This window comes from Hippoglossus hippoglossus, chromosome 15, assembly GCF_009819705.1.
Source record: "Hippoglossus hippoglossus isolate fHipHip1 chromosome 15, fHipHip1.pri, whole genome shotgun sequence".
NCBI lineage: Eukaryota > Metazoa > Chordata > Actinopteri > Pleuronectiformes > Pleuronectidae > Hippoglossus > Hippoglossus hippoglossus.
Genome location: NC_047165.1, coordinates 7,534,302 through 7,550,724, shown reverse-complemented (window position 1 = coordinate 7,550,724; position 16,423 = coordinate 7,534,302). Strand labels below are relative to the sequence as shown.

General features: G+C 41.8%; 1 protein-coding gene across 4 annotated transcripts in view; it reads right to left on the bottom strand.

The window, feature by feature from the left end:
* Window positions 1-16,423, bottom strand: part of chrm3a (cholinergic receptor, muscarinic 3a) — a 76,943-nt gene that overhangs the window by 4,452 nt on the left and 56,068 nt on the right. The window contains exon 1 of one of the 4 annotated variants that reach the window (XM_034608819.1): window positions 4,428-4,446. The exons of the other annotated variants lie outside the window; for them this stretch is intronic. The gene's annotated coding sequence lies outside the window, so the exon portion shown is untranslated. Of the gene's footprint in view, window positions 1-4,427; window positions 4,447-16,423 lie in introns of those variants that run through there. 4 annotated transcript variants of the gene reach the window in all.

Below are 16,423 nucleotides of genomic sequence, written 5' to 3'. Positions count from 1 at the left end.
TCATCTCGTTCTGTCTCAGTCTTTCTGCCTCTATGTTCTGTAGTTATCCTGCTTCCACTCTGTGGACTAATTCATCTAAAATATCGACACAGCAGACAACAGCCCAAAAACAGCAGGTGCAGTGTCTGTTCATACACGAAGTCTAAATAATTAATGGCATTGGTAGGGTGCAACATTACGTAGACAACAAGTTTAGGCTTGAAGCTGGAGGATTAAGAAGATCATTTAAAGGAGAAAGCACTGCACAGGCTTGGGAAGTACTCTGCTACCTCTTCTTGTCTGAATACAGTGGCTTTTGGTGTCAGATTGATCATGTAAATTCATGTTAATTAGCCACCAGGGTAGGTCTGATGTTCCGTATGCCCCCTAATTAAGAAAAGGTTGAAGACACCTTTTAGACAGAGAAATTTGTGCAGAGATAAAAGTGTGCGGTGGTGAAACAGAGTGAAAGTTGCACCGCAAGAGCTAACAGCGGCGTTAATCCTGGGGAGCGTGACGTACTGTTTGGTGTTTGTTGGGGATCACTTCCCGACGCAGAAGCAAACAATCAAAATAAATGTCCTGCTGATTTCCGTCAAAGCAATTCTTGATAATTGGATAGTAAGATGGGGACTTTTGTAATAAACGTGTCATTTCCAATTCAAAATTTCTTGTGAAGTCGATTATTATCACCGTGGTGTTTTGCATTCAGATGTGTAGATGTTTGTGTGTTTGTGTGTTACAGGCAAAGATGAGATATTTAACAACAAATATAATAAAGTGAGAAAGATTGAAAGATTTCCTTTAAGGATTTGAGGCATCCTTTCATGTCTTGTAAACGTCTCCACGGTTACACAACACGCCATTTGTGCAAACACCCTAATAACATGTGCTGACAAACATGTATGCGCAGCCACAACAATCCCATAATATTTCATCCCAAGGGGAGAGGTATTTGAAGCAGAGTGCTGCACCTGTGCCTTGACACAATCTCAGACCTCCCACTGAGCTGTTAAAGAACCTCAGTAGCCGACAGCGACTGACACCGAGCACACACCGAAATAACTGTTATCAGGAGGCTCCCCTGCTATGGACACATATCACTGCATCCATGCACAAACACGGATAGTGTCACATTTAACACATAAATATGCAATACGGGCATCATGTAGAACAAATCTGCAGAGAAACATGCAGCACAGTAGTAGAGTAGGTAAACAAAAAAATCTGTATAAAAGCTCCAACATATGATGAGGGGTAAACTTCAGAAAACAAGTAACTTTTAACTTTTCACAAAACAAAATCTTGTGAGTGCACACGCGAAAGAAATGTGCTACTATTGAGTGTTAAACATCTTTTAATTGGAGTTTGAATACAAGGGCTTAAACAGTTTGGAAAACAATCTCAAATCGGCTGCACTGACTTGATGTAAACACTGAAGGTGGAAAATGAAATAGCTACGTTTTAAAACAACAACAATAAATTCACAGTGAAATGTTTGAAATCCATTTTGGGTAACGGAGTCAGAGGTTTGCAGAACAGAGACTGGATATTATGGGAAAATATCACCAAACACCAGACTCCTTTTATCAGTCTTATTTATCAAAAACACAATTTCAATTACACAGGGTGGAGAAAATAACACCTGTCTAGTTTTGTATGTATAGAAAAATGCAGCAAATACCCTACAAGTGTCTGTATAATGTAAGTAAACTGTTTATTGAAGCTCTGTTTTCATGCATAACATTGACTTGACCATGGCAAATATATTTATTCATGAACAAACCTAGCCGTGCTGCCTCACATTTCACTGATGAACTACCATAAATTAATACAAATTTATATCTGTAGTCCCCCAGAGCAGAAACTGGCTGCACAACACAGGGAGGGCGGTTAAGTATAGTTTGTTTTTCCCTAAAACTGAACTTGATAAAGCCTTTTTTAGATTAAAAACTCTACGCTGCAGATGACTTCACCCTCTTACAACATGGGTGGGCTCGTGAAACCATTGAAAAGCATCTGCTGCTGCAGGGAAGCTATTATAGTGTCTCTACATGCTCACGTTAAGCCCTATATCTTAAGTTTGACTCGCAGGCACATGGACAGGTGATAGTTTCAGGTACGCCGACACAAATCGATACTCGTTTACTGTGTTACAACACAACCTGCTCCCTGACATTTTGAGGCATTTGTCCCATCAGGGCTGGACAAAGCAATCCAAGTAGGGTCCAAGGATCCATCTGAATGATTGGGTGACTAATACAAGGCCATTTCAGGTTTCTATTTTCAGCAGCTCACCTAGCAGAGCAGTGATACGGGCAGATGATATCCAGCAAGTATGAGTCATGTTGACAGGCCCCTTTTTCAAAAGTTATAGCTGCTATAATATTACCTCTTCAGCAACACAACATTCCTTCACTAACAGGAAATCTGTTCAACAAGTCTTGTTTTCCCCAGTAGGCCTATTTACATCCAGTACAAGGGGGTTAGTCGTGGTCTGCTTCAAAAGAAAGTAAAGAATATTGTTAACTTCCTTTTTTGTGGGGCTCTGTCTAAAACATTAACAGTTAGATCTTGCATTGTTCATGTACGACCTTATGTAACATGCACTTCCGAGCTGGAGCAAAGAACAGGGAGACATCTGGAGGCAGACAGGGGTTTGAGGAGTTTACTGTAATAAGGCATAATTATAAAAAAAATATGTTAGGCATAAGTGGCTTAAACACAAAAAAGGTTTCTGCCAAACAAAACAGAATTAGATTCAACCGCAGACTCTAAGCAAATAAAATAAAAAAAAACACACCCTGGCAGATACAAGCAGAGAAAAACTAATCAAGAATTGGGGATGGATCCGACTGACAATCCTAGAGTTGCGAGGCTTTGGTAATTCCGAGAGTGCAGAACTGCATCCATTTTTAGTCAACCCAGCCGATGCAAGCAGTGGCTTTGTGATTGCCATCACTGACTTGGCTGTGCTGCATTGTCACGCAATATGCAGATTGCAGCCTATGGCAAGAGGAGGGAGTCAGGACTTTCCACAGTGATACACACTGACCATGTATTTAAAGCAAGCAAACAGATTTGCACAGCATGCACGGTTTAAATTAAAAGTGGGGTTAGGGTTGGGGTTGAGGTCTCGAGAACCGCTACACTTCCCCAGCAGCTCCCCAGCAAAAGTTTGAAGTCAAACGGACGAGTGGCTGTTGAGAGAATCGTAAACAGAAAGAGAGAAGTACAGAAGACAGAGATTTCTGGATTTATTGGTTGTGTTATTTATAAAACATTCACTAGATCATGTCGGTAAAGCCTCTGCTACACCTTAAAGCTGAATGATGTTGTTACGAGGCTTAACTTTCAAATCCAATCCAGATCGTGATCGGACAATAAAGTTCTGATCATTCTTTCATTCATAAAAAGGTGGTGAGGTTGTGATTCAGGGAGAAACAAAAACAAAAACAACCACTGCAGAAGTAATCGGTTCGAGTCTTGTTGGTGAGCAGAACCTGGGGTAGGTTTTATTTTACATTTGCAAATACAACACGTAAAGTATGACTGCATTAGAACTTTCTAAAACGAGACTTGAAGGAAGGTACCGTCATCTCGAGAGTTATACAAATCCTCTACAATCTGCTATATTATTAATCAAGACTAAAAAAACGAATAATAAAATCGAGGAATGGCTTCAGATTTGTATTCTAGGTGGTGGAAAACAGAACCTGTGTATGCACCACAGGACGGATCTGACTTTTGGTTGCCCAGAGCGCAGTGACACAATTTCAGTATTTGCACACAGCTGTTCACAAAGCACGAGATGAGGAGCAACCGGGGTCTGTTGCTCTTTTTCCCGCCACGACTGACACGTGAGCACAGTGAGACGTCACAGCCGCTCTAACAATGGTTTTTGTAGGCTTGTAAATGTCTCGCATTTCCTTAAACAATACAGGGAACCAGAATAATATATGATGTTATTCTGATTTAATACAAAGCTGCAAATGGTCTTGGGGGAAAGTGCTGAGCCAAAGCATGATTTTTTGAAAACCTTTACATTTAAAACAGGCAGCGATAAACCTACAAAAGATAGTTGATGATGTTGTTAACATGATAATAAACTATCCTTTTTTAACAACTTTTAACTAGAAATAAAGTTCTTACCGAACAATTACATCATTTGGTGAAGCTGTGCCGGGCCTGTCCTTCATTAAAGAAAGGGATTTTTCAGATGCTGAGGGTTATCTAAATCTATCACAAGCTGGTAGTGATGGGGGCCGCTGCCAGAAGATGGTGGCAAGAGTTGTGAAGTAGCACAAGACCATCTGTCAGGTACTCAGTGCTGACGAGAACAAGTTAGTGCCGTTTAGTGTCGGTTTGCTCCGAGTCAAAATCCCGACAGATTTTCAGGCAGTAAAAATCATAAAGTGGTGTGTTGTTACGCGACAGCTTTGCAGCACCTCCAGCTCACAAAAAAGGACGTCACAGTCTCGCCTGAAATATCACCGGGCAAAAGGTGATTCGCTGGACAAGTAATCACTAGTGGAGCCGCACTTCGAGGGGCGATGGTAACACAACTGATGGGATCAGAAGGAGAGCGGTGACTGATGGAGGAGGACGACCATGACCCATGAACTTCAGAATCAGTTGTAGGGGGAGAAGCCTTGGAGGAGGAGCTCGAGCCAGCTGCTGCTGCTCTTCCAGTCAAGTGGTACAGATAGAAGCTAATCGGCTTATTTTAAAAATGATCTTCTTTGAATGCTTTTAATCTGTGGATTCCTGCCACTGGTTGAGGAATTCAGGGAGGACAGAACCGTTTATACCCGTTTTTTACCCTTGTGCATCATGTTCGACCTCACAAACGAACTGGAAAGTAAGGGGCTCTCTCATCCGCTGTGTTGCCAATTTAATGCACTCACTAAGGTGCTGTTTCCATCTCTATTGATCGGAGCCTGAGCCGATAAAAATCGATGTCTACCATGTAGCCATTTGACCAGGAAGCGAATGATGCTTGTATCCATTCCCATTGCAGACAAAAGCCAGATTTTCGTGGGTTTCTTGACCAGTGGAAAAGGGGCTATAGTGACAGAATAGATCTCAGCAGTAAACAAGTGTACAGATGAAATTATTCTGTTTCAAGTTACCACCCTTTCCAACAATTTCTATTGTATTTTTGATTTATTTTGTATTGTTGGTTTGCTTTATCATAGTTTTTGTTGGCAGCAGTGAAATCAGTCATTTTCTCTCTGGTCTCAGCCTCTTCCGCAGCCGTACAACTCTGTGAAGTTTCTGCTAATGCAAAACAACATTTCCTACTGTTGGGCTGACTGCGCTAACCTTTTTTTTGACAGTGGATCACTTCTAAATATAACCGGGAGCAATGAAACAAAGAGGGAGCAGCCGCGGTGGGCTGTTCAGTGAAGGCTTTCAGGTGACAGGCTCCACACCTCCAGCTCCTTACCTTCCCCTCCTGCTGTGTGCGGTGTCACGTAGGAAAAATGCTGATTATTAACTGACTTCTTTATCCAAACGAGTTTCAATGACAGTTTTTTTGGGGGCTGCACTGTAAACAGATACAACCGCTGCTCCTCCCGTGTATTTCTGACACTTTTTAGCTACTGGGTTCCAGGAGCCAAGTGTTAGATGAATGTACCTTCGACTTCACATAGTTTACATTTCTGTAATTTATCAGATGCATCTGTAAGGCCCCGTCTTTCATACTGTTGGTCCAACTGACATGAAGTGTTCCTCCCAAAAGCAGCGAACCATTCATCGCTTATCACAAACGGTGCACGAGGTTCTCTGCATCCAAGTGGCAGACATTTGAGGATGCAACGAGCCGATAAGGTGAATTAAAAAGACAGAAACACAATCGTGTGTTTCCTGCAATGCATGAAAAGACTCTGAGTGTCTGTCTCTTCTGGCCTGATGCCACTGATGCCGTATATGCATGGCTGTTATTTTACATCGTGATCATCGTATAATACCTGAGGTTGTTCAGGGTTTTCACTACAATATCCTCAATTGCTGTGTTTTTTTCGCTGATATATTCAACATTAAATTACTACAATCTGTTGCTCCTCATTTGCATAAACGGAACACAAACACACTCCCTGTGACTTTGTTCTGCTCTCTGGTGCCTCTTGTCTCCCGGCATTCACCGGGAATGAATGACAACTAATCACTTTCTTTGTTGGCGCTGCTGATGAGAGAACGGGGCTCCGCTGATTTTACATTGTTGCTGCCTCGGTAATTCAGAGATAATCACAGTTTTCTGACGCAGGAGCTGAATAAGTGACAGGTCGCTGAGGTCAAATGAGGTTCTTCATTAGGGTTTCCACAGGTTTCCAGTTAAGGGTTAAATTTCAGACTTTTTGAGCGTGACAGTAGTAACATTAAATGAAAGTTAATATAGTTAAGAGGTATTGAAATTATTTAAGACATATTAACTGTTCTTACTGAACATAGCACTATTGAGTCTATTCATTTATTTGTTCACATGTAAGATCAGTGGAAGAAGAGAACTGTTCAAATAAGCATGTGTGACATAATTATGTTATTTATCTAACATCATATTAGTATAGTAGTCAGATTGAATGTATATTTACATGAATCATGAGTAAAAAAGCGTTAATATTTGTATTCAATAACTGTGACTTGTTTGTTTTAGGCTTTAATGAACATTAGTAAAAATATGAATACACAGTCATCAAGTGTGAATCTTGTTCCTCGAGTAGAAAGTGTAAACGTAACCAGTGTAAACTCTTCCTCCTGCAGAGCCAGAAAACAGCGTCTCGTGTCTGTACAATGGAAGAAGTCACATCAGTCCCTTAATACCAGGAAGCAGCTCCGCATAATTATTCTGCTCTAACCTTGTTTATTCTCCTTTATGACCGTGGGCCGCCAGGAGATCTGCTTTTATTGAGGTGTCTTTCTTTTGCTGCAGTCCAGATTACTGCAGCAGAAGTGTCTGCTAGCACTGGCACCAGGAGCCATACACACAAATGGCATTTTGACAGGAGCTTGGTCTGATTAAGTAAAAATAGAAGGAGGTGAAATAGTAATCAACATGAGAGGTTATGCAGAGTGCCAAGGACGGCTGTGCACAGGATCCTGCCAAAACCCGGGTACTTGGAAAGACCTGGTATTTGTCTCGTAGAGGGACAGTGCAACTGTTTACGAGTCGGAAAACGTAAGCTGACTCATATACAGTACCTTACTTCCTAAGGTTTGCCTCTTTTGTTGGGTTACATTCAATTGTTCCAAATCTGAACATGTGGCAGGCTTCACAATTTGCAACCCTGTCCCTAATTTTCACACGCAGCTAGTTTTGAGATCGTGATTTACATTCACTGGAACATTAAGTTCCAACACAAGAAGCATTTAACATTCTTACACTGCAGCACAGGCACAGAGAGAAGGCTGAGGTGTGTTCGACTTCAACTCAGGGGACATGTCCTGTCTCACACTTCAGGTTATTGTTGAGTTTTTCAATATTTAACCATCACTTCTCCTTCATCCACACCGAGTGCTTTTCGTTGCTCAAAGAAAACCATAAATAACTGACAGATTTTTTTTGCGTTATGGTGCGTTATAAACACATTTTTAATATAGACTCTCCTACCACAAAGCCAACAGCATCACTTGTTAAAGTGACAAAGCCCTCTGGTGACCTAAGTGCAAAGTAGAAAATACTGTTATGGTGTTTCAGAATAAGGGCTCTTAAGGTGCCTCTGGGGTTGTTAGAGCCACAAAGTATACACACTGGAGGAGCTGGTTTGGATGAATGGATCAGAAAAATGTTGATATAAAACACCCATGTTTGTTTCCCAGCTTCTTCCACGTGATTTCAATCCAATGATCTCTCCCTAAACATGCAACCTTAAACCACACATCTGTCAGATCGAGTCCTCCAAGGCACTGACGTCCTGCTGACAGGGACATTAAATTAGAAAATGGCTTTATATCTGTCACTCCGGAGGGAAATTACAAACATATGCTGCCCTGAGAGCTTCACGCACTACGATTTAAGAAAAAAAACACACAAAGAGAGACAACACACGCAAATGGAGAAAACATCTTAATCAATTTGACAACAGATGTGATGTAAAAAGAAAACACAAAGCAGCTACTCACAACACAACCAAATACTCACAACACAAGCAAATATTCACAACACAACCAACCACACACAACACGACCAAATACTCACAACACAAAGAAATACTCACAACACAACCAAATACTCACAACACAACCAAATACTCACAACACACAGAAATACTCACAACACAACCAAATACTCACAGCACAACCAAATACTCACAAGACAATGAAATACTCAAAACACAACCACATACTCACAACAAGAACAAATACTCACAACACAACCAAATACTCACAACCACATACTCACAACACAAAATCAAACTGGCCCTGAGAGCTCAACACATTACAATTTAAGGAAACACGTTTAAATAGACCCAACACATGCAAATGGATCAATTTGACAACACAAATGACAACACATTTTTTGCATATTTTGCCAGTTAAATCGGAAAAATTTGTATAAAAATGTATATTTAAATGAACACTTTGTTGATATGATTCTTTAAAAGACTTAATGCCGACAGCTTAAAGTAGGATTGTAATTCTTCTTGTTGCAGGCTTCAGCTCTTGTGTTGTAGTAGTAACGTGTGGGGAGAAAACCTCCGTGTGGAATGAGGAGTAGGATGTTGTTATGCATCTGACCAGCGCCAGAGGCTCATGGGATTTCACACACATCCTCACCTCTGTGGTGGGTCTCCATGCTTTTTGACAGCCTCGGTAACAAGCTGCTGGAAGTCTTTAGACATGGCACTCTTAAGAAACTCAGACATGCTTCTGTAGTATGTGTGTGTGTGTGTGTGTGTGTGTGTGTGTGTGTGTGTGTGTGTGTGTGTGTGTGTGAGCAAAAGACAGGGAGAAAAATAAGAAAGGCAAAATAGAGACGGTGGAGGAGCATCTCCGGGAATATGTCAAAGAAAAAGTCTGCGGCAACTTGAGGATGACGGCGCAGACAAAGCACAGGTTCAACTTTCCTTCATTCTCGTAGTAAATCTCAACCTGGATGAGGTCCAATGCATAACTCGTACGTCTTTCAAAACAAAGGCAAAGGTACTGTCACTGAAATTAGGCCTGAGTTTTATGGTGGATGTCAGAGAGAAACACAGGAGTAAAAAAAAAATTTTTACTTGTGCGTTCAATCTGCCACAGTGACAGCCAGCTCCCAACAAGTGGAACAATCCAAACTATGAAATAACACACTTCGAGAAACAATGTCGTTTTTTCCGCAGGAGGCTAATTCCAGGCCTGACCCTCTGCCTCGCTCCCCATTCCTGCACTTCAGTACAATCCCACACAGATGCTATACACATGCACTGTAAGTGATAGGCTATTGCGATCAACCCCTTAAAAGGAAGTGCAACCATAAGCCTATTGAACAGGCACTTGAAGCTTTGACGGTGAGGGAGAAAAAACACACACTCACTCCTATGTAAACATGCTTGAGCAGGAAGAGAAGGGGTCTTTAAATGCTTGAGGGGGGGGGTTGTGCAGGGGGTACAGGAGGCTGAGGGGGGTGGGGGGGGTGAAGGGATATTGTAGGGGGCGAGGAATGTGTCAGGAGACGTAAGTAATCACACCTTCTGCATGGGGAGTGTACGTTATCCAGCAGTGGGATATTATGTGTTTAGGAGAGAGGGGGGGGGACAAAACAGAGCTATAACCACATAGCATGATGGAGACCATGTCCACCATTGCACCGTTCACCGCTACACAACATGCACACACAAAGTGAGGCCGAGCACACTTGGACTGAGACACCATGCAAACCTCAAGTCTACCTCAGTCCCCCTGTTACTCGCACACTTACAGACGTGCAAAACACACACATCATCACTTGCCAAAGCTCAAACACTTGAGGGGGGGCCCTGAGTCAACAAGGTGATTACAACGTAGTCTTAAGAGCGATCCAAGTACCGTCACGATAGAGAGGTGGCGCTGACAGGACTGGTTATAATTCAGTCCAAACACTTCTCCTGGCGGAAGTCGACAGGCTTTACATAGACGGCTGACGGAGCGATAACTGTATTACAAACATGATCTCTTTGCAGGGGCGTCCGTGCAAACGCACACAGACTCACACAATCAAACTCCTGTCTCTGGCTGCCTCCTGCTGTCTCGTTTACTCAAATAATGCCTTCCCAGGCACCCCACCCCGGTTTACACACCCGCCCACCCCCTCCCCACCAACCTAGCAGAAGGTGCATCCTATTTTCATCCAATAATTTCTGCCCAGGTTTCACGTCTGTACCTGGCAATGGAGACTAAAATAGCTTTTGAATTCGATTCCCTTATCTCTGGAAGTCTTTGACGTGTCATCTGTCTTTCTCTCTCGTAAAGCTCGTTGTCTTTAAACCAGCCTCAGACCCTGATGTAGATCTGAAGAGACAGGTCCGACAAAAAGGAAAAAAATAACCCACAAGGGTCATTAGTAGGTTTATACATATGGTTGTTTGACACATGCATGCACACAGAACTAAATCAGTAGAGAATATAAATGATTTCTTTCAACACAACACCCTGAGCTCTACCGGCAGAATATAATATCTTGATATTGAAGATTTAATTGAACGTTGTAAAGCTGCTTTTAGTTTACCTAAGCTGATTGCGTCAGACTTTGTGGCTATCAATATTTAATGTCCTTCTTTTACAAACTATTTGCCCTGCTGGATTACTTTATTTGCGCTTACTGCTCAGAGTTCAATGTTGGATTGAGTAGTGATTACAAATATATACTTCATACATAAGTGTTGGCTGGTTGAGAGTTGTTGTTGATGAGAGTTGGGGAGATTAAGTTCTGAATGTGCATGTGAAGGCAAAAACACATTTTAGAAATCGTAGGATTCCATGGAAAGTCAATCCTGAAATGTGAGTAGACACTAACAGGAATAAATTGGTTCTAAGTGGCAGGAAATGGGTTTTTGATGTATTCATGTGAATGTTTCAAACGTAACATAAGATGTGCCCTTATCCCAAAGTTTTAAGTCACCAATTAATGAACACCCAGGGAAAAGGAATTGTAAAGAGTTTTTGTTGAGTTTTGACAGCAGTCGCAGTCTGAGCTGTCACATACGCACCCACACAAGTGCAGTAGATAGGCTACATTTGCTGTTTGGCCTGTGTAAACACAACGTGTGCAAACAGTTCACCAGGGCAAAAATGTAGGGAAATGCTGAGATCTGAGAAATCTGAGAAATGCACATTAATTAACATCAATGTGCCAAGATTCAGCCAAATAGCTTATTTTAATCTGCAGTACCCAGACAGGTTGATGTAACACATTAGAAGACAACAAAGAAACACAAACTAATGTGATCATCCCTGTGTATGTGGTTATGTCTTGTGACCTTGACCTTTGACCTCCAAATTCTAATCAGGTCATCCTTGGACCCAATCGTATATTTGTGCCAGGTGGAGTGAAATTCGCTTTGACTGTTGCTGATATATCATGTTCACAAGAGCATGAGAAACTCAGTTCATCTTTGAGTTCAAGTGAGTGTTTGTGCCAAATGTGAAGAAAAATGAACATATGTAACTAGTTTTAAGAAATTCCCATAAGGTGGTCTAGAGATATCGTGTTCACAAGACTGGGATTAACGGATTGAAAACCCAAACACATAATACCTCCGATCACTTGCTGTGTGGCACGGATGCATAACAACAGACAAAACTGTGTAAAAAAGGTTTTAAAAGGTCTTGATCAGATGTAATATAACAAATCTGGAGATCACATATTGAAAACAGCCTAAGGGCCTTTATTCTGAAAAATGTTCAGATGCCAGTGGTCGAGCGAAACGTCAAAGTTAATAGCCTACAATAATATTTTATATCGGGTACTTACTGGCTAATGAACCTTGAATGCTAACGGTGTCAGATGAATGATGGATCAGCCTCACTGACAATTGGCTCTCGCTGCCGAGGCATGTTGTTATTGGACTGTCAGAAAGCATCCGACGCTGGAGGGAGACGTGAAAAGGAATCCATTCACAGCAAAGGGATTCACATGGGCGGGATTACAATGGGACTCATCGAAGGAGAAGTCAGAGATCATAAACTGACATAGTGTTGAATGAATCGGAATATTGGAGAAGTGTAATCCCTTTGACAAGAGCCTATTGTCTTCGACCGAGGAACTCAAGAGGCAAAGCACCAAGCTTAAACACAAATGGACTAATATCTTACATAATAAAACTGACAGCGTTTATGGGGTGGGGGAAGGGGGGGGTCCTTGCATCCAGTGAATGATGATCTGTGGCATGTAATGGTTCCCATCCGGCACACTGACAGGAACATTATGAGGATGGAGAGTGATGAGATCCTCATAAGCCTCTGATACTGTATGGAGCCATGCTGAGAGGAAGAAAGACTCTGTTTGACTCCTATTGCACTTATAACACGACTGCAATGAGTGGGAGCACTAACTGCAAGAGACGACACAGACCAGAGCACGATCCCTGAATATCATGTGGGCGGTTGAGCCATAAAACTCATTCGAGGCTATAAAGGAATCACACGCCCAAATAACGCTCTAGTTTTAATGACTCCATGTGTATTCACCTGTTGCAGATTCTAGCACTCAGGTGTAATCAGTTTAAGAATTTTACTATTGTTTCCAAAAGCCTCCACTTACACAGTTGGCCAGCCGGGGAGATTGGAATGGGGGGGGTACGAGTGCCGTACCCTAAACCAAAATGATCAAAAATCCATCTCCCTTGACAACCTGTCGATTTTGCCTTCAGCCCTCCCCTGTAAAAAGACTGCTGCATGTGCTGATAGAGAATTTGCGTACGCGCAGTGGAACGTCCTTTAATCCGCAGTTTATATGTAAGAGTTGAAAGCGGATGGCGTCGAAAAGAACAGGAGGACAGCGCTGTTTGCCTCTCTCCCACAGAGACACTCTGTCCCTCTGTCACAGTCAGATTGACTGTCAGCAACACCAAGAGAAATCCTACTGGCGTCAGTGGCCGTTAAAACACAACAAAAGACTCGGCATAAACTCTGTAGATTGACTATGTGCACTATGTCCCCCGCAACACTGGTATTAACCAATCGGCTCCCAAAATTAATAATCTGGAGATACTGTTCCAAGTTATATTCACATCAAGTTTGGTAAAAATCGGTCTATGCCTTGTTGAGTAAAATGTGACAACTAACCTGAAATGACTATTTTAGGCTCCACTAGTAAAAATGAACTGCTTACACTGAGAAGAGTAACGCAGGTGCAACATGTCACAGCATAACTAATGGTGCCTACGTGGCTCAGTAATCCACTATTTGTCAAAAATAAACCCGCAACTTGAGAACTTTCATTTGTCATCATCACATAACACCTGCAGTGTTGCGTAACTCTTACCGCTTGCTGTGTTTATTGACACTTCATTCATGGACTCTCATACTGACGTGTGCCAAAGGAAGAAAAAAAAACCTTAGTACTGGAGTTGATTTTCTGCAGAAAGCAGAAAAGAGAGGTGAAGGTTTTTAAGTTCCATTAAATTAGTCTCTTACTCCCACGAAAATATCTTTTTTTCAAGCACTTGTTTCTGCTGCCAGGAAGTAATAATCTATCCTTTTCTTTGCCTCTTGTGATGTCGAGAATGAAGTTTTCCGCTCTCCCAGCTTTGAACCACCTCTCTTTTAATCAACCGGACCACTGTTCTCACCCCAAAGGCTCTAGTGCGTCTCTCTTTTCAGATGTCAACACCAAATGAGGAGGCTCTAAGGCCCTTAAACTTATTTAAACAGTGCTGAGGGTGAGTTTATTACTCAGTGTTGAGGTAGATGGAACGAGATAAACACCATAACCACCCAAGAGTCATTCCTCAGGACAATGATCCAGCCTTAAAACTTTAATGTTTATATGAAACAATAAAGCCCAGCTGAGATGCCATCCCTCACTTTGTCTCATCCCCTGTGCAGAATTTCATCCTGTGGGCTAATGATTTTATCTCCAGCCATTCAATAGACTTGTAATGGCTTAGAGAGACAGAAGTAGACAGATGGGAGGACGAGGTGAGAGACGCAGATAGACAGAGGGAAGCTGAAGCTACTGTAAGAAAGATAGAGCAGGAGGGAAAATCCCCCTGTGGCCTGGATTTGACTGGTATGATTCCATTATCTTTCTCTTTTCATAGCGGGTGACCTCAACCTATAGCTTTCCATGTGGGAATTAAAATCACAGTTGGATGTCATCCACGGACACGATGACGCTGTAGAGGCGTCTATATAATTCTACATTCAGTATCTCTTCGACATAGAGTTCTAACAACCATCTCTGAATCCATACTGGTTAAATATTGGCTCCTGCACATGTTGTGTGTTGTATATTGTAGTATTGAGAAAGCACCCACCTGTGATGGGAAAGGCTTTTTTGTTTTTTAAATGTAGGTCATTGAGCTCTGTCAATATTGAATGTTAAAAATCATCTTGATGACGCACAGAAAGCGAATTGAGTCCACTGTACACAGTGCTGCCATTAATCTGGTGTAGGCTGACTGTGGACTCATTGAATGATGTCATATTGGCTGTTTAAAACTTCCACACCCCTTAAAATCACCAGGAACAACTTCTCCTACTATGTTATGAATGAATAAAGGGGAGCATGCGACTGCTGATTCATTTTTTGTGGAGGACACTTCACTTTTCTCTGCGTGTTCTGGTGTAATTATTCACTGATTACTAAGTAAACTGATGTGAAGTGCGGGGGTGAGTGAGCAGCTGACAGCTTGAGCAGATAGTAGCCTCGTTCGAGTCACTGAACATGATTGATGTGTGTTGGATCAGCTGACCATCATCTGCTGGGTTGCACATGACTTACAGAACACGTCCTGCCTGAACTAACGCGATGCTTCATTAACTTATTTCATCTATTTCTTCTTCCAACTCCCAATATGGCCAGTCATTCACTTTGAAACTCTGAAGTAACATTGCTGTTCCTCTTCCTCTCGTGTGAGAAGACGAGGAGGACGTATTTCACATTTAAAAAGGAAAAGTAGAAAGTGCTGCTTTTGGAGAATTGGTCATTAAGACGGAGCAGAAAAAAATCAGGTCAGAGGACGAAATGAAATCCAATTCACACATTTCAAGCTCCTGTAGAAACTTGAAGTTCACAAACAGCTCAGTGGGCTTGTTTCTCTCTGTCGTTGGGCGACTACATTACCACACCCAGATCGATAGAAGATTTAGGTCTGAGCAAACACACACACTACTCTTCATTGTTAAGGTCAGGGCCCGCAGGAGTTTGAACCAGGAGTTTCAGGACAAATCCACATCCGGGACCTGTCACATTAATGGATATGCATTGGCACCACTGACTTGTTTGTCTTTGTGATACCGTGCTACTCTGCTTTCTGTTCCTGTTGTAGAGAAAAAAAGAGCAAACCCTCTTTGTAAACACAGCAAAACTCAAACAAACAATACAAGACCGAATGAGAATTACGTTTCCCGATCACATGGACTCATTGCATAACAAATGGTCCCTCTTTTTCTGCTGAAAAATAAAACCTCTCCCACTCTCCTCTCCTGATCTGAAAAATACTGATCCATGCCTTCACTTCCTCACGCTTGGATTACTGCAGCTCTCTATTCTTTATTCCTGTTTGAGCACGATCGCCCAGAGGCAGCACCGTACAAATAAAATAACACTGAACAAAATAACACTTCCCCTTACTTTTCAGAATTGATTTGTAAGATCTTACGGTTAATTTAGTAAAGTTCAACGAGGCCTGGTTTCATGTTGAATCACTGACCTCATGAGCTCCTGCATGCTTGAGCAGCGAATCTGTGCCGAGATCCATTCTTGAACCTCAGAATGACCAGGCTCACACTGTCAGAATCGTTTCACTCCGTGTGCCTCTGTCATTTTTCTAAATCTCCCCTTTTAAAGTCTTTCATAGAGAAGAGATGTTTTCTCCAAGCTGTATCATTTATTCTGTGTTGTATCGCTCTGCCTTTATCTCCTTTGACCTTGAGAAACCTTTTCTCTTTGGTGGTAAACAGAATCAAACAGAAACTTGTGTTGTAGGAATCAGGAAAGGTAAAAACAACAATAATTCTCTTTGAGACATAAACGCACTAAAGCTTTTTTTTTTGTGCCATTTTTGGTGAAAAGGATTCACAGAATAGGACGCAGGTATAACATAGCCTGTTTCTGACATTAAAGAATAAAAACATTTGGCCTAATGGACAAAAAGTGAATCATGCTGATATTTTGGTAAATGTACTGTATATAGTACGACCAATCAAAGTGCTTTACAGTACAAGCCACATTCAACCATTCATGTACACATAAATACAAGTGCTACTGTATGTTTGCTTTTCCTTTTAACACTGCTGGCTCAGCCGTCTGGGGCCACTT